Source organism: Peromyscus maniculatus, chromosome 22 (assembly GCF_049852395.1).
Source record: "Peromyscus maniculatus bairdii isolate BWxNUB_F1_BW_parent chromosome 22, HU_Pman_BW_mat_3.1, whole genome shotgun sequence".
In the NCBI taxonomy this organism is placed as follows: domain Eukaryota; kingdom Metazoa; phylum Chordata; class Mammalia; order Rodentia; family Cricetidae; genus Peromyscus; species Peromyscus maniculatus.
Genome location: NC_134873.1, coordinates 11,131,985 through 11,159,667, shown reverse-complemented (window position 1 = coordinate 11,159,667; position 27,683 = coordinate 11,131,985). Strand labels below are relative to the sequence as shown.

The 27,683-nt window shown below is 43.2% G+C and overlaps 1 protein-coding gene across 3 annotated transcripts in view; it reads left to right on the top strand.

Annotated features, from left to right (window-relative positions):
• Positions 1 to 11,969: 11,969 nt before the first annotated feature.
• Brd4 (bromodomain containing 4) overlaps positions 11,970 to 27,683 on the top strand; it is an 80,572-nt gene continuing 64,858 nt past the window's right edge. Inside the window, exon 1 of one of the 3 annotated variants that reach the window (XM_076558706.1) lies at positions 11,970 to 12,165. The gene's annotated coding sequence lies outside the window, so the exon portion shown is untranslated. Of the gene's footprint in view, positions 12,166 to 12,535; positions 12,619 to 12,640; positions 12,822 to 27,683 lie in introns of those variants that run through there. The other 2 variants (XM_042267319.2, XM_076558707.1) reach the window with 2 other exon arrangements.

The following is a 27,683-nucleotide window of genomic DNA, read 5'->3' as shown; positions in this document are numbered from 1 at the left end:
ATATATATATATTTTAATTTTAAATGTCAAATGTCATTTCTTGAAGGGCGTAGGAGGTCTTAAATACAGGCTTACAGCACAATGGAAGACCCTGGAGGGCAGAAATTCGCTACTGATGTTTTACAATCTTGCATCTAAGCTGTTAACACCCATTTTTCACCATACACAGACAAAGAACTTCCCTTAAGCATTCAGGAGGGTGGAACCTGGCAGGGAATTAGCATAGGGAGGATATCAAGGTCAAGGTCAGCAAGCAAAGCAACAGTTACCCAAAACGGGGGCTAGGGCCCTACGGGTCACTCTTTTATTAAAAAATGAGCTTCTGACTTGGGTTGCATGGGATGTCAGCAGGTCACCTTACCCGTCATGGAGACGCCTGCCCAGGCCACACAGGTGCTCTGTCTTAGGTTGGTGAGTTCCCCCCAGGTATTACCCGTCTCTGAATACTCATTATCATACTGGCTCAATCGTGTGTGAGCTGCATGGTTAATTGCTGCCAAAGATCTCAAAGTGGCACTGGGCTTGCAATCTGTGTGTTCGATACAGAAAAGACCAACAGAGGTCCTATCTCACCCATAGCCAGTAGGCTAAAGGCAACTGAGCCATTCCCTTCCTTATCAAGCCATACTGTAAGTTGGAGTCCTTGTAAGATAGTATCCCACTGGGCGGTGGTGGCACACGCCTTTAATCCCAGCACTAGGAGGCAGAGGCAGGCAGATCTCTGTGAGTTCGAGGCCAGCCTGGGCTACCAAGTGAGTCCCAGGAAAGGCGCAAAGCTACACAGAGAAACCCTATCTCGGGAAAAAAAAAAAAAAGATAGTATCCCAAAAGCAACTGGAGCTTGAGTTTATACATTTATAATTTTCAAAGCCAATCGAGCTGTATATAACTACTGAATTAAATTTATCATGCCCAATAGAATGAAAGATTGACTAACTGTGGTAGCTACTTTTGTTGCCAGGGTCTCCACTGTGCTAGCTGTAGTAAGCAATTATGAAATGGTAATCCCAGAAACAGTAGCATCGGTGTGTGCCATTGCTATAACAGCAAGAGCGGCAGCAGCAATGTCAAATTCTCTTCTGGATTGTGTGGACATCCACTGGTATGGATACAACTCTAGTAACATGAACCGCCAAGGCCCATTTTTCTTGATCGCAGCACGACTTTAGCTGGCAGCTCTTCTGGAGAATCCAATCTCATGGCTACAGTTCCTAGGCTTACATTAATGCTTGCCAAAGTTGGCCATACTGGGCTCTCAATCTCCATATTTATTTATTTTTTAATTTTTATTTTATGTACATTGGTGTTCTGTGTGCATGCATTTCTCTATGAGGGTATTGAGTCCCCTGGAATTGGAGTTATAGACAGTTTGTGAGCTGCCATGTGGGTACTGGGAATTGAACCAGGGTTCTCTGGAAGAGCAGCCAGTGCTCTTAACTGCTGATCCATCTCTCCAGACCCAAACATTTTCATTTTAAATCAATATATTTACTTCATACACCACAGTATAAGACAGTACTTTTAACTCTCAGGTAATTTTTTTCTCTTTTAAAATGTTAAAATGTCATCTATCCCAAGCTGACCTTACCCCACAGCACCTTTGTGAAAAAACAAAACAAAACAAAAAGACTAAAAATACTTCCTGACTCCTGTATTTATGATGTTCTATTTATTACTATTATTAATATTATTATTATTGTGCAGGTGGTGTTGAGACAAGTTTTCTCTCTGTAGTCCTGACTATCCTGGAGTTCATGATATAGGCCAGGCTGGCTTCGAACTCACAATGATCTTCATGCCTCTGCCTCCCAAGTGCTGGGAATAAGGGTGTGTGCCACTATGTCCCGTTAATTTTTATTTTTTGAGGTCTCACTTTGTAGCCCTGACTGGCCTGGAACTTGCTACATGGACCAGGCTGGACCTAAACTCACCAACATCTGCCTACCTGTGCCTACTAAGTGTGGGATCAAAGATATGTGCCACAATGCCTGGTCCTGGCATCCCAATTTACCTATTCGTATACCTTCATTAGAACACAGCCACACTTATTGTCTAGGTGTTATGTATGGCTGCCATTATGCTAAAGCTGGTTACAAGGGTGGCAGTATTTTAGAGATTTTTTTTTTTAATCTGGTTTTGTTTTGTTTTGTTTTGGATGCAGAGCCTCCTCTGCCCATGCATGGCCTTTTTTTTTTTTTTTTCATGTTTTATAAAATCTTTATTGACAAATAATTCATAGTATACAGTTATATTTGCAATTGTAACCATTTTTAAGTTCACAATTCAGTGGCGTGAATAGAAGGAAATTCTTATTTTAGAGATCTTATTGCCTACTGTAGGTCGAATCCTCACTGGGCTTGACTGGTGTGATGGCTGTTCTTGGTTGTATACTGAATTTTATCTGAAATAAACTACAATCCAGAAATGGAGGGCACTCTTGTGATCTGGATCTTGAAGTAGGAAGACATACAATTTCGATTCACATCTCGAGGCAGGATGATACAGCTTTTAATCCAGATCTTGAGGTTAGAAGGCACACCTTTAATCTGGGCCACACCTTCTTCTGGAAGCCTATTTAAGGGAAAGGGAAGAAGGAATGAGGTGTGTTCATCCTTTACCTCCTGGCCTTCACCTTATCAGCACATCCTTTCCTTCATTGGCTTTGGAGCCTGCTTCAGGATTCCAGCATATACAGAAGACCAGCTGAGACACCCAGCTTTGTGGGACTGAGCAAGTACTAGATTCTTGGATTTTCCATTCACAGCCACTGTTGGATTAGTTGGACTGCAGCCTGTAAGTCATTTCAATAAATTCCCTTTATATATATATATTATTCATATAAAACATTATATAATATATTCTGTAAGTTCTGTGGCTCTAGAGAACCCTGACTAATACAACTGGTTTTAGCGTCACTGTGGAAACATACCTCTGGATATGTTTGCGTGGATGCTTCCAGAAAGGTCTGGTTGAGGAGGGGAAGACATGCCTTAAGGTTAGTAGCACCATTCCCATAGACTCGGGTCAGGCGTTGAGTAAGAAAAACGTGGGATGAACACCAGCATTCAGCTTGATTTTTCTGTCTTGTGATGTGATGTGATCAGCCAAAACTGTTGAGAACGCTGGCCTATGATAACAGGTTTTCTGTTTTCATCAGAGCAGCTGTGACTACTTGCAAGCGATTCTCAAGATCAGGAAAACTGAAGTTCCTTCATAGAAAAAGGAAGTAGGGAAGGACTGAGGGCTGGATCAAGGTTCAGTGGTTAAGAGTACTTTCTGGGGACAGGTGGTGGTTATAAATGCCTTTAATCCCAGCACTTGGGAGGCAGAAGCAGGAGAATCATTTTTTTTTCTTTTTAAAGATTTAATTATTTATTATGTATACAGCATGTATGCCTACACACTAGAAGAGGGCACCAGATCTCATTACAGATGGTTGTGAGCCACCATGTGGTTGCTGGGAATTGAACTCAGGACCTCTGGAAGAGCAGTCAGTGCTCTTATCCTCTGAGCCATCTCTCCAGCCCCTCTTTTTGGTTTTTTTTTGAGACAGGGTTTCTCTGTGTAGTTTTGGTGCCTGTCCTGGATCTCACTCTGTAGACCAGGGTGGCCTCAAACTCACAGAGATCTGCCTAGCTCTGCCTCCCGAGTGCTGGGATTAAAAGCATGTGCCATCACCACCCGGCAAAGCAGGCAAATCTTTGTGAGTTCGAGGCCAGCATGGTCTGCAAAACTAGTTCCAGGACTGCCAGAGCTGGGATTAAAGATGTGTGAGTAGATTCAGGTCAGGCCCTGAATTCACCACTGCACAACCTGAATCTATTTTCTTTTCTTTTTCTTTTCCTTTCTTCTTCTTCTTCTTTTTTTTTTTTTTTTGGTTTTTCAAGACAGGGTTTCTCTGTGTAGCTTTGCGCCTTTCCTGGAACTCACTTGGTAGCCCAGGCTGACCTTGAACTCACAAAGATCTGCCTGCCTCTGCCTCCCAGTGCTGGGATTAAAGGTGTGTGCCACCACCACCCTGCTTTTTTTGGTTTTTGGAGACAGGGTTTTTCTGTGAAGCTTTGTGCCTTTCCTGGATCTCCCTCTGTAGACTAGGCTGGCCTTGAACTCACAAGGATCTGCCTGCCTCTGCCTCCCAGTGCTGGGATTAAAGGTGTGTGCCACCACCGCCCAGCCTGAATCTATTTTCAATAAAAGGGGAAAAAGATATTTATTTATTTATTTAGTCATGTATTTTATGTATATGTGTATTTTGTCTGCATGTATACACACCAGAAGAAGGCATAGGATCCCATGGGACTACAGTTATAGGTGGTTATAAGTTGCCATATGGGTAATTGAACTCAAAGACCTCTGCCAGGGCTCTTAAGATTTTTATTTACGGATGGAGAGAAGGTTATTATACCAGCACATATTACACCATCATGCCCCCCAACTCCTTTCTACACACCACCAGCTGTAATTCTCCACAGCTTCACGTGGTCTTGGGACTTGATAGAGTGCATGGAATTTGGAAAGCTAGCTGTTTAGTCTCCTGGGGTAAGAGTCTTGAGTGAGCAGTGTCTTTGGGGTTTGCTAAACTGGACTTTGGGATCATTACTTTGTTCTGTCACTGGTGCCCTATCTGGGGTGAGGTGTTTATTTACATCTCCCCAGGAAAAGTCCATGACACAAACTGTGAGCCAAAATAAACTGTTCTTTCCAGGGAGGGGGTTGGTCTTCTTCTTTTTCTTTTTGGTCACAGCAAAGCTAAACGAAAGTAATTCATGTCACCCCCTGTGCTCTGTCCCTTTTTAAGGAATTAGGAGATCTGGGTTCTAAAGTGTGAGTGTGAACATTCTAGTGTGGAAACATTGTGGTCATGTTCTAATTGCAAACTGGCATAGATAGAATCAGACTTAAGTTTTCTCCAAGTGACCAAGCTATAGGTAGGTATCCTTCTTGTAGAAATCATTATTAAATATTACATGTATATTCTCTCTCTCTTTGTTGATGATGGGGCTCAAACATATGGCCTGGGATATGCTAAGCAAGTTGTCTATTGCTGTGCTATACCCATAGCCTGATAATTAAAAAAAAAGAAAAAGAAAAAAAGATGTGTATGAGTGTTTTTTTTTATTTTTTTATTTTTTTTAATTTTTTTTTTTAGGGGAGCGAGAGTTGAGACAGGGTCCCTCTCCCTCTACACAGCCCTAGTTGTCCTGGAAATCACTCTGTAGACCAGGCTGGCCTCAAACTCACAGAGATCCCCCTATCTCTGCCTCCAGAGTACTGGAACTGAAGGTGTACACCACCACACCCAGTCCCAGTTAAACTGAAAACCAGGTATGGTGGCATAAACCTGTAACCCTAGCACTTGGGCAATCGAGGCAGGAAGACCAGGAGTTTCAGGTCAGCCTCAGTTACAGAGGGTTTTGGAGGCCAACCTGGGCTAAAAGTAACCCTGACTCAGCAAAACAACAACAACAAAAAACATTCCTCCCACTCCAGTCCAATAGCGAGAAAATACTTGAAAGTGTGAAAAGAACGTGATTGGTAGAGTGCTCCTCTAGCATCCACAAAGCATTGGGTTCCATCCCCAGCATCTCATGCCTATGAGCACAAAGCCCAGGCTGGAGCAGGACAGTGGTGGCGCATACCTTTAATCCCAGCACTCGGGAGGCAGAGGCAAGTGGGTCTCTGAGTTTGAGGTCAGCCTGGTCTACATAGTGAGTTCCAGGACAGCCAGGGCTACATAAAAAGACACTGCCTCAAAAGAAAACTGAAGATACTATATTAGGGGGCACTGGAGGGATGGTTCAAGCATCCTGGTTCAGTTCCCAACACCCACCTATGGTGCTTAGGTCCCAGTACCCATCTCACAATCACCTGTTATCTCCAGCTCCAGGGGATCCAATGCCCCTCTTAGCTTCTTTGAGTACCTGCACTCATATGCACACAACACACAAATACAAATAAAAAACCTAGGCCTAGCTTGGTGGTAGTGGCAGTGGTACACACTTTAATCACAGCATGTGGGAGGCAGAGGCAGAGAGATCTCTGAGTTCAAGGCCAGCCTGGTCCACAGAGCAAGTTCCAGGACAGCCAGGGCTACACAGAGAAACCCTGTCTTGAAAAACAGGTGACTTAGTGGGTAAAGGGCTTGATTTAAGGTGGAGAGTAACTGAAGATACATTAACCATTACCTTCACCTTCCCTTTGCTCTCACAGGCTAGCACACCTGTGTGTGTCCACACAGGTACATACACACATGCAACACACACACACACACACACACACACACCTGGACCAGCGTTCTTCAGTGGAAATATAAGGAAAGAGGCTGGAGCTAAATTTAGCAGTAATGTGTGAGATCCTTGGAAAAAGAAATATAATGTGAGCAATGTAAGCAATATACATAAATTTCTATTTTCTAGTAGCCACATTAAACAAAGTACAATTCTTTCTTTTTTTTTACATTTATTAAGTATGCGCATGTGAATACAGAGATTATTGGACAGCTTGCAGGAGTTCTTTGCTCTTTTCACCAAGTGCCTAGATTTTAAATCAGGTGTTCTATTACAATTTCCCTAGGACTAGATACATTCTATCCTTCAGGGAAGTATCTCAAGTAATGGTGGTCCTTAATGTCTTTAATCCTAGCACTCAGGAAGCAAAGGAAAGCAGATCTCTGAGTTGGAGGGCAGCCTGGTCTACATAGTGAGTTCCAGGGCAGCTTGGGCTATGTAGACAAAACAAAACAAAGCAAAATTCAGAGTGTTCTAAAGGGTGGCACAATAAGACTGAGGAAGTTGACAACTCAAACGTTTTAGGAAGTTCCTGAAACTGACCAGATGCACTAGACTCCTCCCTTCTCAAGCTCATATTAAGCAGTGAGGAATAGTTGTAAGACACTTTTAGACCAGACTACCTGATTCTACTACACTCTCCGACCTATCAGTCTGCCTATAAGTCATATACAAGCTCCATTTTTCCAACTGTCTGTGAGCTATCACCCATGCTGGGGTTGGGGGCGGGGATTTGGTGAGGCAGCTGTCTGAGTCATTTCTGCTCCTGTGAATAACCTTTTACCCATACTCCTGTAAGTAACCCTGATAAAAGTCATTGGTTTACCAAGTTGGACTTTGGTAGTAGCCTTACTTTGGCTTGTCTTTGGTTCCCTATCTGAGACTAGTGCACATTGTTCATGTCTCATATTGTCAAAGATCAGATCAAGCTCAGTGGAAAGTACTTTTACCAATTGAGCAAACTCACAGCCCCTTAAATATTGTATTTTGTATAACCCATTATATATAAAGATTATTTCAACATGTAATCAATAAGTGAATGATGCATGTTATATTTTTATACCTGAAATTAAGACATTAATTTTAAGTTCATTAAAAAATCATAAAGATTTATGAGAGTTTTGCTTGTATGTAGGTGTACTACATGTGTGACTGGTGTTCATGGAAGTCAGAATGTATTGGATTCTCTGGAACTAGAGTTACAGATGGTTATGAACCACAATGTGGGTGCTAGGAACTGACCCCAGGTCATCTGCAAAAGCAAATGCTGTTAGCTACTGAGCCATCTCTCCTGCCCCAATCTGAAATTTTTTATTTTATTTTTCATTTATTGATTGATTGATTGATTGATTGGATTTTAGAGACAGGGTTTCTCTGTGTTGCGCCTGTCCTGGAACTCACTCTGTAGCTCAGGCTGGCCTCAAACTCACAGAGATCCGACAGGCTCTGCCTCCCCAGTGCTGGGATTAAAGAAGGGTGTACTACCACCACCCGGCTATTTTTCATTTATTTTTATTTATTTAATTTTTTTTGAGACAGGATTTCTCTGTGTAGTTTTGGTGCCTGTCCTGGATCTTGTTCTGTAGACCAGGCTGGCCTCAAACTCACAGAAATCCTCCTGGCTGTGCCTCTAGAGTGCTGGGATTAAAAAGGCGTGGGCCACCACCGCCTGCATTTTGTTGTTGTTGTTGTCTTTTGTTTTTGTTTTGTTTTGTTTTTTTGTTTGTCAAGACAGGGTTTCTCTGTGTAGCCCTGGCTGTCCTGGAACTTACTCTGTTCAAGTCAGACATCCACCTGCCTCTGCCTCCCAAGCACTGGGATTAAAGGCGTGTGCCACCATTGCCCAGCTTTTTTTTTAACATTTAAAAAAATTAAAAAAATTTTTTTATGTACATTAGTGTTTTGCCCTAGGAAGTTTCCGGTCCCCTGAAATTGGTGTTACAGGTAGTTGTGAACTGCCATGTGGGTGCTGGGAGTTGAACCCAGGTCCTCTGGAAGAGCAGTCAGTGCTCTTAACCTCTGAACCATCTTCCCAGCACCCGGCTCTGAAATTTTTTAAATCAAGCATGCACTTTACATTTACAACAATTCTTAATTCAGGGCAGCTTCATTTTAAGCACTTGATTGACATATGGGATTAGTGGCCTTAGATACAGCACAGGACTAAAAGTAAACATCAGTGCAGAAACATTGGGGGTTGGAAATCTAATGCTCAATGGCTAAGAGCACTGGCTGCTCTTATAGGGAACCTGGGTTCACTTCCCAGCACCTATGGCAGCTCACAAACATCTATAACTCTAGTCTTGGGGGATCCAACACACTCTCTGGCCACTGGGCACAGCATGTATGTGGTGTACACACATAATATGCAGGCAAAATACCCATACACATAAAACAAAATAATTAAAAACAAACTAATGCCGGGCGGTGGTGGCGCACGCCTTTAATCCCAGCACTTGGGAGGCAGAGCCAGGTGGATCTCTGTGAGTTCGAGGCCAGCCTGGTCTCCAAAGCGAGTTCCAGGAAAGGTGCAAAGCTACATAGAGAAACCCTGTCTCGAAAAAACAAAAACAAAAACAAAAACAAAAAAACTAAAATAATTTTTAAAAAGTAAGGGAACAGGGAACGAGACACAAGAGACACTTATCTTTCCTTTATACTCTTTTGTATTGTTCAATTTAAATGGGTTTATTACATTTTCTAAAGATGAATAACATATTTAAAATCAGTCACTAAAAATGTTTGTGTGGGGCGTGGTTCACAGAATGCTTGCCTACTGTACGGAAGCCCTCCATTTGATCTCCAACACTTCACATGACTAGATATGTTGGCGCACACTTGTAATCCCAGAACTGGTGAGGTGGAGGCAGGAGGATAAGAAATTCAAGGTTTAATCCCAGCACTTGAGAGGCAGAGAAAAGCAGAACTCTAAGTTTGAGGCCAGCCTGATCTACAGAACAAGTTCAAGGACAGCCAAGGATACATAGAGAAACTCTGTTTCAAAGAACCAAAACCCAACCTCCCACACCCCACCAAAAATAAAAAAAAAAAAAAAAAAAAAAAAAAAAAAAAAGCTCAAGGTCATCCTTACCTGTAGTTCAAGTTTAAAGCCATTTAAGACTAGTCTGGGCTAGATGTAGTTCATGTTTCATTCCTTAATATTTTCTTTCTTGCCAGCAGTGGTGTCACACACCATTAATCCCAGCACTTGGGAGGCAGAGCCAGGCGGATCTCTGTGAGTTCCAGGCCAGCCTGGTCTACAGAGCGAGATCCAGGACAGGCACCAAAAATTACACAGAGAAACCCAATCTTGAAAAAAAAAAAAAAAAACAATTAAAAAAAAAACAGTATATGGGCTGGAGAGATGGCTCAGTTCAATTCCCAGCAACCACATGGTGGCTCACAACTTAAAAGGACTTGTTCCATAGCATTACAGAGAGCAAAAAGAATGGGGCATTGTTTCCCAAATGAGCTTAGAGAGACTACCTCAATAGCAACTGTAGTCTCTGCAGGCTGGACTGAATTTCTAGAAAAGGGCAAAAGCCATTCAGCTGGGTCTCTAGACTATGGAGTTACATGCTTTTGTCTAAGATGAAGTGTGACTAATGAAACTAAACTTCTGCATCCAATTTCATCTAGGACTTGCTACATTCCTTTACTTTATAAGTTGCCTTTTTCAGAGACAGAGTTTCTCTGTGTAGCCCTGGCTGTCTTGGAACTTGCTCTGTAGAACAGGAGGGTCTCAAACTCACAGAGATCCGCCTGCCTCTGTCTCCAAGTGCTGGGATTAAAGGCGTGCGCCACCACGCGGGCCCATCCAGCTCTTAAATGCTAGGATTAAAGGCGTTGGCCAACACTTCCTGGGTATAAATTGCCATTTTTTTATTTCTCAATGGCATTCTGCTTTACCCTAGGAATTTATTTATTTTTGGAAACAAGGTTTCTTTGAGTAGCCCTGGCTGTCCTGGAACTCACTCTGCAGACCAGGTTGGCCTTGAACTCAGAGATCCACCTGCCTGGCTACCCTAGGAATTAAAAAAAAAAAAAAAGCCAGACTTTATTATGACTTTCAAACTGGCAGCTCCAAATTAACTTCAAAAGCATTTATTGCCTGTAACACTAATAAATTAAATTAGTAACCCAAGAGCACTGTGAGTGGGGGCAGTATCGCTTAAATTTGATATAATTTGGTTTCTTTAACCATAACACACCAAGTTCTCCCTGTGGTACAACTCTCTTTTATTCCAGAACTGGAGAGGCAGAGGCAGGCAGATCTCTGTGAGTTTAAGGCCAGACTGGTCTACACAGAAAGTTCCAGGATAGCCAAGGCTACGTGTAGAAACCCTGTCTCAAAAACAAAAAAACATTAGTATTCCTATTAAAGGCAAATATGGGCTTATGTTCTGAGATACAAGAAATATTAATCTCTAGATTTTTTTTTTTTTTTTTTGAGACAGGGTTTCTCTGTGTAGCTTTGCTCCTTTCCTGGAACTCACTTGGTAGCCCAGGCTGGCCTCGAACTCACAGAGATCCACCTGGCTCTGCCTCCCAAGTGCTGGGATTAAAGGCGTGCACCACCACCATCCAGCTGAAGTGTAAGAATTCTTAAGACACTTCTCTGATAAAAGATTCCCTGATGGCTTATTCTCTTATTTCAGAACCTCTCTCTCTGTATATATTATATATAGATAGAATTTTATGTGTATGAATATTTGCTTGCATGTATATTAAGTGTACCACATGTATGCCTGCAGCCCAGAGACCAGAAGAGGGCATCAGATCCACCGGAACTGGACTTACACTTGTGAGCGTCTACCCCCCAGCATGCCTAACCACAATACTCTGGCCTTAATGTCCCTCCTCTTCACCATCTGCCTCTTCTTGAGTTTGTCATCTGAGCACTGTTAAATATTTGGAGGTCTGTCTCTCTTTTTTTCTTTTTCTTTTTGGTTTTTCGAGACAGGGTTTCTCTGTGTAGCTTTGCGCCTTTCTTGGAGCTCACTTGGTAGCCCAGGCTGGCCTCGAACTCAGAGATCCGCCTGCCTCTGCCTCCCGAGTGCTGGGATTAAAGGCGTGCGCTACCCCGACTTGGAGGTCTGTTTTAGCCTTAAAAATTTTTTTCTCAGCCGGGCGGTGGTGGCGCACGCCTTTAATCCCAGCACTCCGGAGGCAGAGGCAGGCGGATCTCTGTGAGTTCGAGGCCAGCCTGGTCTACATAGCAAGATCCTGGGCAGGCAACAAAACTACACTGTCTCGAAAAAAAAAAATTTTTTTTTTCTCGTCTCCTTTTCGTGTGATGTTCCTCAGTCATCTACAAGGTTCCTTCCCTGGGTCTTCGTGTCGACTTCTCCCGAAAAGTCTCTTAGTTTTCTGGTTGCCCTGAAGCCTTCTGTTTGTGGGGTCCTCTTTGATTGATCTTAGGTTAGGCCCTCAGTTTGCGTGGTGCACAGCCTCCTCCCTCGGTCGGTGGAGTCCCTTGACTTGTCTTCTAAGATCCCCCAGCTCGGACAGTCAGCAGCCACCAGCCCTCGTCTCTCAACTCGCCGCCCGCTGCTACTGCTGCTGCGAAGCTCTCTCTGCAACTGGGAGGACGGGCGGGACGCGCACGCCGGGCGCGGCGGCGACGCGGGGCCGCGCGCGCAGCGTGCGTGGTGACGTCAGTGCGCTGGCGGCGGCGGCAGGGCTGTTTGTTCTGCTCCCGCAGCCGAGGAACCGAAGCAGTGGCGGCGGCTGCGGCGGCTGCGGCGGCGGCTGCCCGGCGGTGTCCGCGGGCGAGCGGGGCCTGTGTGCGCAGCGGCGCAGCGGGCGCGGCGGCCGGGCCCCGGCGCGGCGCAGGTGGCCCGGACAGCGGGAGGAGGCGTGCGGCCTAGCGTCTCAGGTGAGGAGCGGTGTCCTTCGCGGCCGCGAGGCGGGCTGCCGGGCCCCACGGCGCGGCCCGCGTAACCTGCATTGCGTAATGGAGCCGGTGCGCCACCACCTACGCCATCGGCGCGGCGCGGGGGCGGGGAGGCCGGAGTTTCGTGGGCCCGGAGCCCCGCTTGCTGCTTTTGGGGTCTGCCGGGGCCGCCCGCGCCGTTGGTGCGGCGGCGGCCGGGCGGGCTCGCGGGCTTCGCAGTGGAGCGGTTGTGGCCGCCGCTGTCCCCCTCGGCGCGGGTGGCAGCGGGGACCGGGGACGCGGGCGCTCTGGGCGGCGGGACGGGCGGCCGGGGGCGGGCGGGGGGCGGGCCAAGCGCCCGGCACTTCCTGCCGCCGCCATTTTGTCAAGTGAGGAGGAGGAGGAGGAGGAGGAGGAAGCGGCTACCGCGGGATCCGCGGTGCGCGCCCGGCCCGGGTAAGTCCGGGCCCGGGATGCTGGCCGCGGGTACTCTGGTCCCCTTGGCTGCGGTTCCCCATCGGTACTGGCTGCTCCTGCGCGCTGTGCCCCGGCGCGCTCTCCTTCCGTCACCTGGGTCCTCCTGCCGGTGCTGGGATAGATAGTTCCCGCTTCCATAGCCTCACCTTTCTGGCTGTCCCTGGAGCTCTGCCTAGAAAGAAGTAGAAGATCCTGTCCAGAGGGAGAGGGTTGCCACCGCACTCTTGCCCCAGGCGGGACCCAGGAGACAGGAGGGGTGACGAAAGACCAGGAGTCTCTCGACCCACCCACTCCCAGCCTGGAAGCCCCCTCTTTGGGTGCTTTGTTTTGCCAGGTCTTTGCTCGCTAGCGTTCCTTGCAATGGTCTTTTTTATTTGCGGATGTGTGTCGGTTTAGGGTGGGGATGTGGGGGAGTTGTGATTCAGCAAAATGAGATGACCCCCCCCCCAAAAAAAAAAACAACCCACGGAAATAGCACAACTTCAAGGAGATGCCCCCAAGGCCGGGCCTTGGTTGGGGATGGGAAATCCCAGGTTAGTGTAGTGGACAGTGTGAATACTTGTCCGGTGGATGAGTCATGTGCTTCTGCTAAGTGGCTGACCTCCCTTTTACTCAAGACAAGAATTTTTTAAAAAGTGTTTTGGCCTGCTTGTTTACTTGTTTATGCCTTTTGCAACCTGGTGAAATTATCTCTGTGTGTCTGTATGTATGTTGGATGCCAGTGATCTCTCTTGCGGCAGGCCTCTTGAGAATTGAAATGTCTTTGCTTACCATCGAAGGGGCATTAATAGGCCCTGGTTACGAAAATCCAATACGCAGTGTACTTCTAAGCTCATGTGCTCTTTAGTGCTATAATGAATGGTTGGAAAATTTTTATGAATGGAGATGTCAACTTTCATAAATAGTCCTTGGAAATTGGTAGACCTTGGAAATTGTAAAGAAACTCATGTACAAAAATTAAAAGGATTTGCCAATGTGTTTTCAATTCCAAGAAGGCTTTGGATGGCACTGTGTTTTATGGCCTTTACAATAAATATTTGTTTGGTTTTTCGAGTCAAGATTTCTCTGTGTGACTGCCTTGGCTATCCTAGAACTGCTCTTGTCTGGAACTCAGAGATCCGCCTGCCTTTGCCTCCCCAAGTGCTGGGATTAAGGGCGTGAGCCGCCGGCTGACACTGTTTTATGGCCTTTCCAATAATTTCAAAAAACATTCTTTTCATTTTAATTTGGATGAGGATGATCTTCCCCCGAGGGCATTTATAGATAACCAACTCCTTCCTACCCAAAAGCTTCAGCCAGGTAGGTTGGAGAAGATAAAACTGTCAAATAACTTGGAGTTGATCAAATCAAGAAGGAAAGCACCTAACCTAAAATATATTTCTGCCCTGTTGTCTACCATATATTTGGTAGACAATGGAGTATTTAAGGACTCAAGCTAAAATGGTTAGTTGGTTTTAACTGGAAATAACCCCCTCCCCCTATTATCTTGCTAGCATTCTGCTCATGCAAATTGCCAACGATAAGGGATTTTTGCCTACTGATGAAAGCTAGGATGCAGAAGTAGCTGGGATAGTTTGGGTGTTCTGAAAGTCTGTGTAGCTAGTTTGGAGGGCTGCAAGGGGAAAAATAGCTAAGAGTTGCTGGAGAACCTTAGATTACTTAGTAAAATTTGCACTAAATTATTGTTTAAAGGAATTTAGACTTTGTTTCCAAGAGATAATCTTCTTGAGCCAGTTTTTGTGATCTTTGTACTAAATTGTACTTTCACTGCTGGAAATAGGGAATAATTGTAATATTTTCAAGTTACACAATTCAGGCTGTTGAATGAGTTGAGAATTAGAAATTCTGTAGATTAAAGGTTATTTTAATTAATTTTTGTGCATCACATGCATTCTTCCCTTGGAGGCCAGCAGAGGGCCTGAGATCCCCCAGAATTGGAGTTACAGATGGTTGTGAGCAGCCATGAGGGTGCTGGGACCAGAACCTGGGTCCCTAGCAAGAACAGCAATTACAGATGAGCTATCTCTCCAGTCCCTGAATGTTAATTGTTTTTTGAGACAAGGTTTCATTCTGTAGTCCAGGCTGTTGTCAAACTTGACAGTCCTCCTGTCTCAGCTTCCCAAGGGCTATGAGCCACAACATCCTGCTTGGAATTGTGTCCTCCCCTCCCCCCCCTCCCCCTCCCCCCCCCAGACAGGGTTTCACCTTTCCTAGAACTCACTCTGTAGACCAGGCTGGCCTTGAACACACAGAGATCCGCCTGGCTCTACTTCCTGAGTGCTGGGATTAAAGGCGTGGGCCACCACCACTTCCGGCCTTTGGAATTGTTTTAATGAAAAGCCATTTGGGGCACTTTGCTTCTGACAACCCACTGTCATCATCTGTGTGGATATAAAGTATTTTGATGTCTAGAGTCTGCAGAGATGGCTCAGCTGCTCTTGTGTACCCGGTTTACAATGTTCTATAACTTCAACTCTTGGGGAACTGACCCTGTCTATGGCTTCCTGGGGCCCCTGTATGCACTGCACATACACACCCAAAGTAAAAATTAAAATTGTGATGTCTAAGTTTGATTAATTTTGTGGGATTGACGAAAGAAGATGGTGTCATAGCCTTGTAATCTCGGCACTCAACAGAAGAGAGACAGGAGAATCCCCAGTTCTAGGGTACTCTGGGCCACATGCTGATTCTGTGATCAAGAAAGAATACTTGTCATTGAAAATTGCTAATGGAACTGGGAGTTGTGGCAGGCTTTTTAATCCTAGCATTCCAGAGGCAGAGCTAGGTGGATCTCTTGAGTTTGAGGCCATCCTAGTCTACAGAGAGAGAGTTGCTGGATAGCCAGGCCTACTCAGAGAGACCCTGAATTTAAAAAACCAATCAAGCAAACAAAAAACCCTGTTAATAGTATCTGATAACTCTTTGTGGTTTTTATTTATTGTTCTAGTAAGAAAATACTGGACATTTGCAAAGTGAGAATTCTGAGAAAATACTTGCTGCTGCTATTTAATTTAATACATGTGGCATGCACATGTAACAGATTTTCCTTTAAGTTACTTTTTTTTCTTTCATCAGAATTAAGTTCCACAGGAAAGGGGTTTGTTTGGCTTTGCTTTTCTTATTCTCCATTGTATTGTTAGTGCCTAAAAGAACATCTTAAATTGGATAGGAATTTGCTATACATAATACTAAATGTAAGTTCATTTGAAAAAATACTGTGACTTAGAAGGAGTGTGAGTTTTAACTAAGGTAACATTGAAGTCCCCAGTAATTGTGGTAAACTTACGGAGTCTGAGCAATGTGGTATACAGTTGCTTAAGTGCAATGTGCGTTCTGAGTTTCCTACTTAGCAGCTTGCAATGTAGATGAGTGGGTTTGACCTGTGGTTCAACCTGACATGCAGAAATTATTTTAAAAGGGAGAGGAACTGGGTAATAAAGTATATGGGTAGCATTTCTTAACTTTCATGTTGTCAGTAAAATATTGTTTACTTTTTAAAAAAAAGTTGAACATAATGTTTTTATCATTGATTCATGTATAAATATCAGTATCTATAATTCATTCCTCAGCTCTTAGTATATACAAGAGAAAAAAATATTTTCTACAATGACTTTGTTTTGATATTCCAAATGTTTGAGTATCAATTTTGTGTAATCTGTGGTTGACACTGTTGTGAAATTTTATCAAACTTTTTTGTTTGCTGTTTTTTACATTTTTAAGAACAGCTTTGAGATACACAATTCAAACAACAAAATTTACTGAATGTTAGCATGGTTACAGAATTGTGCATCCATCACTGTAATCAATGGTAGGACATTTCCATGTCCTCACAAAGAACCCATGATTCTGGTAGCAGTTACTTTCCCTCCTCCTGTAATCCCTGGAACTGTAACCTACTCTGTGTACATTTGCCTCTTCCAGATACTTTAACCTTTAGTGTTTGACTTCTTTCATTAAGTGTGCTTTTAGATGGTTCATTCAGCATGAATCAGTGCTTCATTCTCTTTCATGATAGAATGATAGGTGTGTCACATTTTATTTACTCAGTTTTAATGGATAAAATGGTGGGCTTGAGTAGTTTTCACAGGGAATAGTGCTGCTTATAAACACTGCTATACAATTTCAGGAGTGGTGGCTCTGGGGAGTCAGAGGCAGGAGAATAGAGAGTTGGTGAGCCCCTGGGCTACATTGTAAGGCCCTGTTTATAAGAAAAAAAGGTTATGTGTAAGTATTTATGTGGACATGCATTGATTTTTATGGGCCAGATATATAGGAGTAATTTGATAAATCGGATGGTAATTATAGTTAACATTTTGAAGATGGACAGAGACTGTTGGTGTTGTTTTTTTTTGTTTCCCCTTTCAGTGGAGGGGTTAGTTTGAGACTGGATCTCATATAACCAAGGATGACCTTGAATTTAGGGTCGTCTTGTCTCCACTTGAGTGTTGGAATTACAGGTGTGGGTCACCATTCTCCATTTATGTAGGGATCATACACTGGGCTTGCATGTTAGGCCAGCGCCTTAGCCAGCTGAATAACTAACTGCATTGCCTTTCTAGTGCTTGCCATAGGGTCAAAAGAAAAGGCCTAGCAAAATACATTAGAGTGAATAGAGATATGGCAGCCCAAGAATAGAAGCGCACACACAACAGTTTGATACAAGTATATAGGAGAAAGTCTAGAACAGGTAGCCAGAATTTTTTTTTTTTTTGGAGACAAGGTAATTCTGACTGTCCTAAAATTAATTGTTTAGACCAGGCTGGCTTCAAGTCACAGACATCCACCTGTTTCTGCATGCTGGGATTAAAGGCCAACATGCCCACCCCTAAAATTTGTGTTTCTTTTGGGTGTGTGAGTGTCTGCCATCAAGTAGTGGCCATTAACTTTTGTAGGAATTGGTTCTCTCTTGAATTAAGGTCTTCAGGCTTTTTGCTGCAAATATCTTTACTTGTTGAGCCATCTCAAAGGCCTTATACTTCTCTCTTTTGAGTTTTCTTTTCTTTCTTTCTTTCTTTCTTTTTTTTTTTTTTTTTGAGATTCCTGGATGTCCTGGAACTCTGAAGACCAGGTTGCCCTTGAAGACCAGGCTGCCCTTGAACTCTGAGATCTACCTGCCTCCGCCTCCCAAGCACTGGGATTAAAGGCGTGTGCCACTACTTTGGCATGCTTCTCTTTGTTTTAAAGGCTTATTTTATGTGTTTGCATGTTTAACCTGCATATATGTGTGTGTTGCCTGCAGGCTTGGTGCTATTGGAGCCAGAAGAGGTTGTAGGATCCTCTGGCTGTATGGATGCTGGGAACCAAATTCGAGGTCCTCTGTAAAACCAGAAAGTGCTCTTAACTGCTGAGCCATCTCTTTAGCCCCTTATTTTTATTTTTAAAAGACACTTTCCCCCCCACTCTCAACAGCCCGCCAGTCTTAATACAGCTGTCCACATTTCCCAGGATAAATCACAGAATGTCTTATTCTGAATAAATTGAGTGTTCAATGTCAGGTTTAGAACAGAGTAGACATATACCTCTCCCTAACTCCCACACACCCAAGGGATGGAACTCAGGGCCTCCCACAAGCTAGGCAAGTGCTTACTACTGGGCTATGTCTGCTGCAGTCTTGATTTACCCCGTTCTTGTCCCTTTAATTTAGGACAGTGTCTCACTATGTAGAACTAGCTGGCCTCTTAACAGAGAGCTACTTGCCTCTGCCTCTTAAATGCTGGGATTAAAGGTGTGTATTACCACATCACAGTTTTTATTTTATCCGAACAATTGTGCTGTGTGATCATTTAAAGAATTTGAAAGTTAAGTTTAAAATGTTTTTTTTTTTTTTGAAATTGAAAGCTATCTTTTAATCCTATCATTTTGTTTTCTTCCCCTATATATACTTTTGCAATAAAATTGGGTTGGACCCTCTTGAGGATTTGGTCCTGGAAATTATACTAGCTAGGAATCCTGGAAATTGCACTAGCTAGGCAGGTACTCTACCACTGATCTATCTCCCCAACTCTGTGGGGTTTATATTTATTATTGTGACAGAGTGTGTGAGTGAGTGTTGGTGCAAGTGTGGAGTCAGGACAACTTCTTAGACTTGATTCTCCATTCTCCTTTATGTAGATTATGACAATCTCTTGTCAAGCTTGCACATCAAAAGCTCTTTGATGTGCAGTCTCACTTGCCCTGGTTGGGGTTCTGTTTTTTGAGACAAGTGCCCTCTGTAACCTTGGCTGGTCTTGAAATTCGTCAGCCTGCTTTTGCCTTTCACTTATTGGGGATTACAGATGTTCACCAGCAAAGCCTGGTTAATTTCTTTTGTTTTACCAAATTACTACATGGGTAAACATATCTAAAAGTACTTAAACTATCGTTCATTTCTACCATAATTTCTATTTTTGGATGTGGTTTTCAGATTTTCTCTTTTATCTCTAGGAACAAGTTCACTATACCAAAATGTGTATTTTTGAAATTTTTTGATTACATGCATTCCATTTCTTTTGTCAGAATTTAGCAGTGTCTTGTTTATATAAGTGAGGTCTTTAACATTTTCTCTCCATAAATAACAGCTGTGGAATACAAAATGTCTTTTCTTAGATGTATTCTCAGGGCTTCTGAGAAAAGAAATGTTCCTGGCACTTGATCTTTGACCTTTCTCCCCTCTCTTGCCTAGAGTAGGACCTCCCCCACTTCCCGAAATCCAGTCTCCTGCCCTGCTGTCAGAGCCCCTATTATCTCATTGTTTTAAGGAAGGTGACTAGGAATCTTGAGTACCTCTGGGCTTCCAGTCACAACTCAGTTTTGTTGTTCTCCTAAGACTGTAGCATGGCTTCAGTCATTTGTCCCTGCCCTTCAGAAACCTGTCTTTCCTTGCCTATTTTGCATTAAAATGAGTGTCTTGCATGACACTCATTTTAATCTTGTTACCAATCCAGTGTTCTCTTAAGGTATTTACAATCTGCTTGCATTATGTAGGATAAAGAAAGGTGGGAAGAAGGTACTAGGCACAGAGTATATCCACAGGTAGGAATAACTTAACCCTGGCCCTGATAAGCAGGGCTTGGTTTTCTAGGCAAGTCACCCGATCTATCAGGTGCCTTCCAAGGGTGCTGTGTCTTCCTCTAGGCAAATTTCAGTGATTAATGTAGGAGATGATATAAAGGGGAGAATTACCTGATAAAGAGATAATGGGATTAGTTGAAATGTCCCTGCCTTGAGATGTTGGTTGCAGTTTGGGGAAATGATCCAGCAGGAGCAGGCCTGATGATGTGACTTTATGAAGGAGCCAGAAGATGGTGGTGGAACACAGACACATCTCTCCATACCTTCACTGCTTCCCTTGGCTCCCCTTTGAATTGTATTGATGTCCAGGTTTGATGGAAGTATTCTGATTTTCAGCAAGTGATTGGTAGGTTGAAGCTGGCAGTTGGATAGCTGAACAGGTGTAGTTCCTGAATGTTAGGCTGAGGTCTTGCTATTGGATTTTGGGTCTTGACAGCAAGAACTAGTTCCTGAGGGAATACCATTTTGTTAGTTTGTGTGAAACTCAAAGGTGTATTTCTTTTACTTGTTTTGTTTTGTTTTGAGACAGGGTTTCTCTATATCCCTAGCTGTCCTGAATCTCACTCTAGACCAGGCTGGTCTGCTTGCCTCTGCCTCCCGATTGCTGGGTTTAAAAAGTGCTGGCATCAAAGGCATGCACCACCACTGCCCGGCTGAATTTCTTTTACAAATAGGTCAGGTAATTTAAACATTAACTCCAAAATAAGAGAGATTGCTGGGTGTAGTGGTGCATACCTTTAATCCCAACACTGAGGTGGCAAAGGCAGACAGATCTCTTGAGTTCAAGGCCATCCTGCTCTGAAGCCTAACCAAGGCTGCATGATACCCTTTCTCCAAAACAAAACTAAACCAAGAAGGAGAAATAGAGTAAATTTGGCATCTTCTGAATGCTGGGATTAATGGTGTATGCCTGGCTGCCCCCCTCCTTCCCCCCCTAAAGAAAATCATGTTAGACTTTCCAGTGTTGGCGGCTCTAGAACTTTGCTGCAACAGACAGTGGTCTTGAGTAGCATTGTATACCGGAAAGATAGCTGTGGGGCTCACTGTCAGAGTTCACACTCAGGGCCATAGTTCTGAACTTTGTAAAATGGGATCAGTATTCTAAGCTTTGTGGACAATGGTGGCACTGTGTGTGTGGCTGAGTTGGAGTGAGGGCGCATCTTACTGTACTATTATGCTGTGCTGTTATTCATTGGGTAGGAAAAGTGGAAACTAGTAGCATTTGTTTTGTTGAAAGGACTGAGAATATTTGTCCAGGTCTTTTCTACTTTCTTTGCAGTGGCCACTCTACTTTTCTTGGTTTCCATTCAAGGCCGAAATTGCTTATTTGTTTCTAGCTGCTGTTACATCAAGAGACTTGGGCACATTGTGGAGACAGTGCCTGGGGAGAGGTTGGACTTGGTATTATGCAATTTCCAGAAATACCAATTAGTAATTCCTGTGTCCTTGAGTGTAGTTAATATCCCCAGTTGTCCTACCTCAGGTAATAAGGCACACATGATTACATGTTTGATCGTTTGGCCTTTGAGGTTGTTTAAAAAAAAAAAAAAAAACCAGGAAGAAGACTAAAGGGGACTTAAATTTGAAGGCTTTACCTCTGAAATAGCTGGCATTCACTCTGAGGAAGCATCTGTTTTAGGGGACTGACCATTATTGTAGGGTTAAAATGAGAACCACATGTAGTATAGAACCTGCCAATGTGGGTGGGCATTGGTCATACTTGGCAGCTGCCCTTGGGCTACTGTGATTTTCCAGGACTCAGTTTCTTGTGTATAAAATGGTGTAAAAGGTTTAGGTTCCAGTCTGGAGTTTGAGGGAAATATTGTTGCTGTTTTTTTGTTTCAGGTGTGATCTCTGTACCCTAGGTTGGCATCTAACTCAGCAATCCTTCGTCAATAGCCTTCTGAGTGTAGGGATTACAGGTGTTACATCACCTCACCCAGTAGTGTTTTTCCAAACAGTAGCTCATAGTGGGTTAAGATATGACACAGGATATCATGCATTTCAAGGCTACTTCATAAAACCTTTGCCTGATTTTATGTATTGAAATGTTTTTTTCCTCCTCCTCTTCCTTCTCCTTTTTAGACAGGGGTTTTCTATGTCGCCCTGACTGGCTGGCGTGGAACTCACAGAGATCTGCCTACCTCTGCCTCTCAAGTGCTGAGAATTAAAGGTTTGAACTACATCGCCTAAGTGTTTTTGGTTTTTCGAAACAGGGTTTCTCTGACTAGCTTTGCATTTTCCTGGAACTCACTCTGTAGACCAGGCTGGTCTTGAACTCACAAAGATCCGCCTGCCTCTGCCTCTTAGTGCTGGGATTAAAGGCATGAGCCACCACTGCCTGGTTTAAGTGTGTTCTTAATCTGGGTGATAGCAGAGAAGTTAAGAATGGTTTATATAATAACTTGATGGTAATTATGAGTGTTTTATTTTTATTTAATTTTTTTTTTTTTTTGAGACAGTTTCTCTGTATAGCACTGGCTGCCCTGGAACTCTGTTCTGTAACTGTTCTGTCAACCAGACTAGTCTCAAACTCAGATCCACCTGCCCCTCCTCCTGGGTGCTGGGGTTAAAGGCATGTGTCACCACTGTCCAGGTTTTTTTAATTTTTGATTACTTTTTTTTTTTTTTTGCTGCTTAGTGGTTTTTGTTTTCTTCATTTACCCAGGAGTAATCCTGAATATGCTTTCTAGTAGAAGGTAAAATGCTTAGATCTTTGGTTTCTGTTCTATTCTTTGTACTTAGTGCTCCGTAGAAGTTTGGGTATGGTGAAGGTTGAGGAAGTAGGTATTGAATGTTCTGTCAGTTTTTGGAAGCAAGAAGTATTTAGAGATGGTCATTTGTGTATTCTATGCATGCTGTGCTGGTTTGTATGGTAAGGTACTTGTCTTCTATTTTCAGGTACTTTCCTCATGTGATTTTTAGAAATAATTTACTTAGCTTTTATGTGTATTGGTGTGAAGGTGTCAGATCCCCTGGAACTGAAATTATAAACAGTTGTGAGCTGCCATGTGGGTGCTGAGAATTGAACTGAGTTCTCTGGAGGAAGAGCTAGTGCTCTTAACCACTGAGCTCTCTCTCCAGCCTGCTCCTCATGACTTTTTAATATTTATTTATATTGTATGTGTGTGTGTTCCTGAGTAAGTATGTGCACCATGTACATCTGGTAGTCTTTGGAACTCAGAAGAGGACATTGTATCTGCGAAACTAGAGTTGCAGACAGTTGTGAGCCACCGTGTGGGTACTGAGAATCAAGCCCTAGTCTCTTAACTGCTGAGCCATTTCTCCAACCCACATCTTTTGTTAAGGTAACTTTCTTAAGGAAATGTTAGGTGTCTTTGGGGTATAAGTAACAAATTCTCAAACTTGGGCTGGCCATACAGTTCAGTGGTAGAACACTGATCTGACATGGGTGAGACCCAAGTTTCAGGTCCCAGTACCATAAAAACAGACTTCAGTATGGCCAGATTATTTACATACAAAAGGAAATTTGTTAATCGTTAGCTGGCTGTGGTAGTACATACCTATATTTCCAGTACTAGGGAGACTGAGACAAAAAGATGCTGTTTAGTTGTGATGCCAAAGGCTCAAATAATGACCTCAGAGCCTATTTTACATTTTCTATATTCTGGCCTCAAGGTCAAGAAATGTTTACTTACAGTAGAGAACCCTGGGTTGAATCTTTGTCCATCCTTGAACTACCTTACCTTAGGCATCTTTATCTGGTTTCTGTACTCCAACCATCCCAAGTAACAGCTCTTATCAGTGCCTTGATAGTTGTTGAACAACAATTGCAAGGAGAGTGTACTAATAACATGAGGAATAAATTTTGGGTGGCTGAACAAAGGGAAGGTTATTTTCCTTCATAGGTCCCAAGCCAGAAGTGGTTGAAATCAGTGTGGAATGAGTTGTTCATAAAAAGAGTAAAAGTAAAGCTAGGCACTGTGGTGTGCATGTAATCCCATAATACTTAAGCTAAATAACAAGGCATTGTCTCCCCAGCCCCAACCTCCCCCACCAGAAAAACAAAAAGGCTTAAAATGAAGATGAAAATGGATTTTTTTTTTTAATCAGAGGAAAATCTGTTAGTAACAGAAGTAAAAGACATAGTTTATACCTTACTTTATGTCAGGTACAGAGGTACTGGCAATGCTCTTTGCAGAAATACTGCTCTGGGGACTCAGCTCTAGAGGAGGAGTTATTGGGTGGGCAGGAGGATTCAGGCTGCTGCTGCTAGAATAAGTAACACTCAGGAAACATAAGGATGAAAGGTTTACACCATAAAGGAATTGCAAGGAAGTCTTGGTTTAGAAGCCAGGTAGGTTAAGCTTCAGCGGGCTTACATGAATGACACTGTGCTGGAAGTTGTTTTAGATCTGTCTTCCAAGTTTAGAGAAGCAACTGTTGTAGATTCATTTTTGCTAAACTTTTTTTATAACCAGCCTTTTGTAAAATCTGCTGCTTAGCCTTCTTCTAGTATTACAAGGGGCCTGCTCAGATTTCCATAATCAAAATTAGCTTCACTAGGATAATCATTTTCTTATGGTTCTTGCTGTTGAAAACAGTTGTGGAAGTTGACTGAAGGAGGACAAGCAAACAGGAGGCAGAACTTTCCTTTGCATCACCTTTTATCACCAACATTGGCTCTGGATGGAGGCCTTTAAGCATAGCATGCGCCCCCTCCCATATGCCCCCGCCTCAGGCACAAATTCATGAACACTGTGCACTGGGGCTGTAGGCCATGCTTCCCAGTGGAAGTCAGTGGTCAAAAATTAGACCAGTCATACTTTTTTTGCTGGAGCATCAGTTGTTAGCTCTAGGCAAGGTTAGAGAGCCTTCTAGAATTCAAAGATCTCTTTAAAAAATGCATACTTACATAAACTGAATTTACTGTTTAACTTTTGTAGTGATAAATTCTATGGTGTTTAAGACATTTAGTTTTGGAGACTTTCATATACACTCTGCTTTTGTAGAGAGTCACAGACTTTTGACCCCAAATCAATCTGGAGATATTCATTAATGTCTGTCCTTGTAAACATCCATAGAGGGTTTTCTAGAGTCCCCAGGTTACCTCTGTATCAGTAGTGCTGCCATACTCCTGGGGTGCCTTTAGCCTCTCTCACCTTATTACTTGTGCTCTTTAATGGGAAGGATGAAGAAAGCCCCCCCCCCCCCTATTCTACCCTAGCTTCTGCTTTTCACATTTCTTATGTGGCTTAGTGTCTCCTAAGTTATGGGACAGTTAGTTGTTCAGCCATGTACTTGAACTTGCAGACTGAAGAAGACAATTTATGGGAAAGTACCATTCTTCTGCACATCAGGTATGAGGACACATTATACCAGACTGTATTTGGGACCTTTAATTCTCAGCACTTGAAAGGCAGAGGTAGGCAGATCTTTGTTCGTTCCAAGCCAGCCAGTCAGGGCTACATAGAAAACCCATGTCTAAAAAGGAAGAGGAAGAGGAGGGGGAAAAACATTTCACTCTACTTTCCCTTCCCACATCACTGCCTGATGGAAGAAATAGGAAATACAACACCATAAACTTAAATAATTCATACTTTTGTAATTGGGGCAGAATTGAGTCAGGATGGAAAAGAGCTCATTACTGCTAAGAACAGTGCAGTGTCTATTAAAGTCTTTCATTCCTCCCTAACCTCTAAGGTTTGAAATTTCTCTATAGACACTAATGGCTATTTTCCTGCATTCATTTACTATTGTTAGCTTTTAATTCCCATTTCTTAGTTTAATTTCACTCTTAGTATAAAGGCATAGCTTTTATTAACTCAAACAGTTTTCTTTTTCTGTTCTGTAAGAGAAGTAAGAGTTTTAAGTTTTGTTTGTTTTGTGAAGTGGGTGCATGGGATTGGAGAGGTGGCTCACTGGTTAAGAGCATGTGTTGCCCTTCCAGAGGACTTGCTTTCCATTCCCACTACTCAGCTACTCACAAATGGTCTGTAATTCCAGCCAAGGATACACACAAGATCTTCCCTGTCTCACAAACAAAACAATACACAGAAAATGAGAAAAGACTGGAGAAATGAGTGAGTTAGTGAATAAGTGATTTGACCAGGTCCACTGTGAAGCCCAAACTGGATCCCAGCAAGAATGGCGAGTATGGCCTGAGGAAGTTAAGGCAGCACAGTTAAGGCAGACCCAGAAGCCAGGGTGCAGTAAGAAGGGGATAGCTTTTCTCTTCTACCATGTGGATTCCTGGGACTGAACTCTGCAAGTGCCTTTACCTGTTGAGTCATCTTGATGGCTCCTTTACATTGTAAAGATAAATTGACTTTAAATTTGTTAACTATTAAGGTTGTCCTATTACCTACCACATCATGACAGTTACACTTCTACTTACTGTTCCTATGAATTATACCATATTGTTATCTAAATGGTATCAGTGGTTTTTGTTGTTGTTGTTTGGTTTTGTGACTAGCTTACAGCGGAGATAATGTTTACCAGGTGTGTTCACATAATAGCTTAATAATATCTCATTGACTAAAAAATATCCCACCATGTGCTTATGACACTTTTCTTTTAAATTTTTAAAAATCTATTTATTTTGTTTTATTTGTGTGGGTGTCTTGTCTGCATGTATGTCTGTGCATCACCTGCATGGCTGCTGGTGCCTTCAGAGGCCAGAAGAGTGGGTTTGATCCTCTGAAACTGGAATTACAGGTGGTTGTAAACCACCAAGTGGGTGCTGGGAATTGAACCTGAGTCTTCTGGAAGAGCAGCCAATGCTTTTAACCACTGAGCCATCTCACTTAATTTTCCTTTTTTTTTTTTTGAGATGGAGTCTCACTTTATAGTCCTACTGGCTAGAACTCATTAGAGCAGGCCAACCTTAAACTCACAGAGATGCACCTTCTTTTTCTTCAGTGCTGGGATCAAAGATGTGTATCGCCACAGGTTACCACCTCCCTGCTTTCTGAGCACAGGCTAGAACTCCAGCTTTGCTATAGAAGCCTACTACGGTTCTACATACTCTGCCTACATATTAACAGTACCTTGTAGTTGGGAGATGCTGTTAGGCAGCTGAGATCAATGTGCCCAAGGGACAAGGAAATAGTTGAGTCAGGTATCTTTCACAACAGCCATAAGAAAATCAGCAACTGGCATTAGATGAGATGGCACACTTGTAATCCCAAGAGGATCTCAAATTTGAGGCTAGCCTAAGGTCAGGGATCAAGGGCGGGTAATGGCTTAGTGTGGTGATATTTTATTTGTACTGAAATGTTATTTTAATTTTATGTTAATAAATAAAGTTGCCCTGGGGTCAGAGCTATTAGAGCCATAGTAAGAGCGTGGTGGTTAGAAGAGCTAGGTAGATTTCTGTGTGTTCAGGGATACAGCCAGTATTGGAGACATACGCCTTTAAGACCTGGAGGGCGGTACTTACAGGCAGTGATGAGGCAGTCATGTGGTTGGGTTTACAACCAATGAGAAGGCAGAACAGAAAGAATATTTAAACAGGGACACAGGAAGTACCTCCCTCTCTCGGGGAAGCTAGGAGCACTGCAGGAGGTAAGATTTTATCTCTGAGCTCTGACCTCTCGGCTTTTCTCTTTTACCTTGGCTCTGTGTTTCTTATTTTAATAATACGATTGGTTACATCTACAGCTTAGTAGAAAAGGGTCTGTCTGGCTTGCTTTGAAGTCCTGGGTTCCCATCCGAACTCCCAAAATAGAAGGCAACTGGTTAAATGGGCACATTAAGAGAGCAGTGTTGAGCTTTTTTGTTTGTTTGTTTGTTTGTTTGTTTGAGACGGTTTCTCTGTGTAGCTTTGCGCCTTTCCTGGAATTCGCTTTGGAGACCAGGCTGTCCTCGAACTCACAGAGATCCGCCTGGCTCTGCCTCCCGAGTGCTGGGATTAAAGACGTGTGCCACCACCACCCGGCCAGTGTTGAGCATTTTACGTGTAAGATATGTGTAAGTTTCTCAGCAAATGGTAAGGAGTGGAATATCTGGCTCAGCAAGGATGTTGTTGTAAA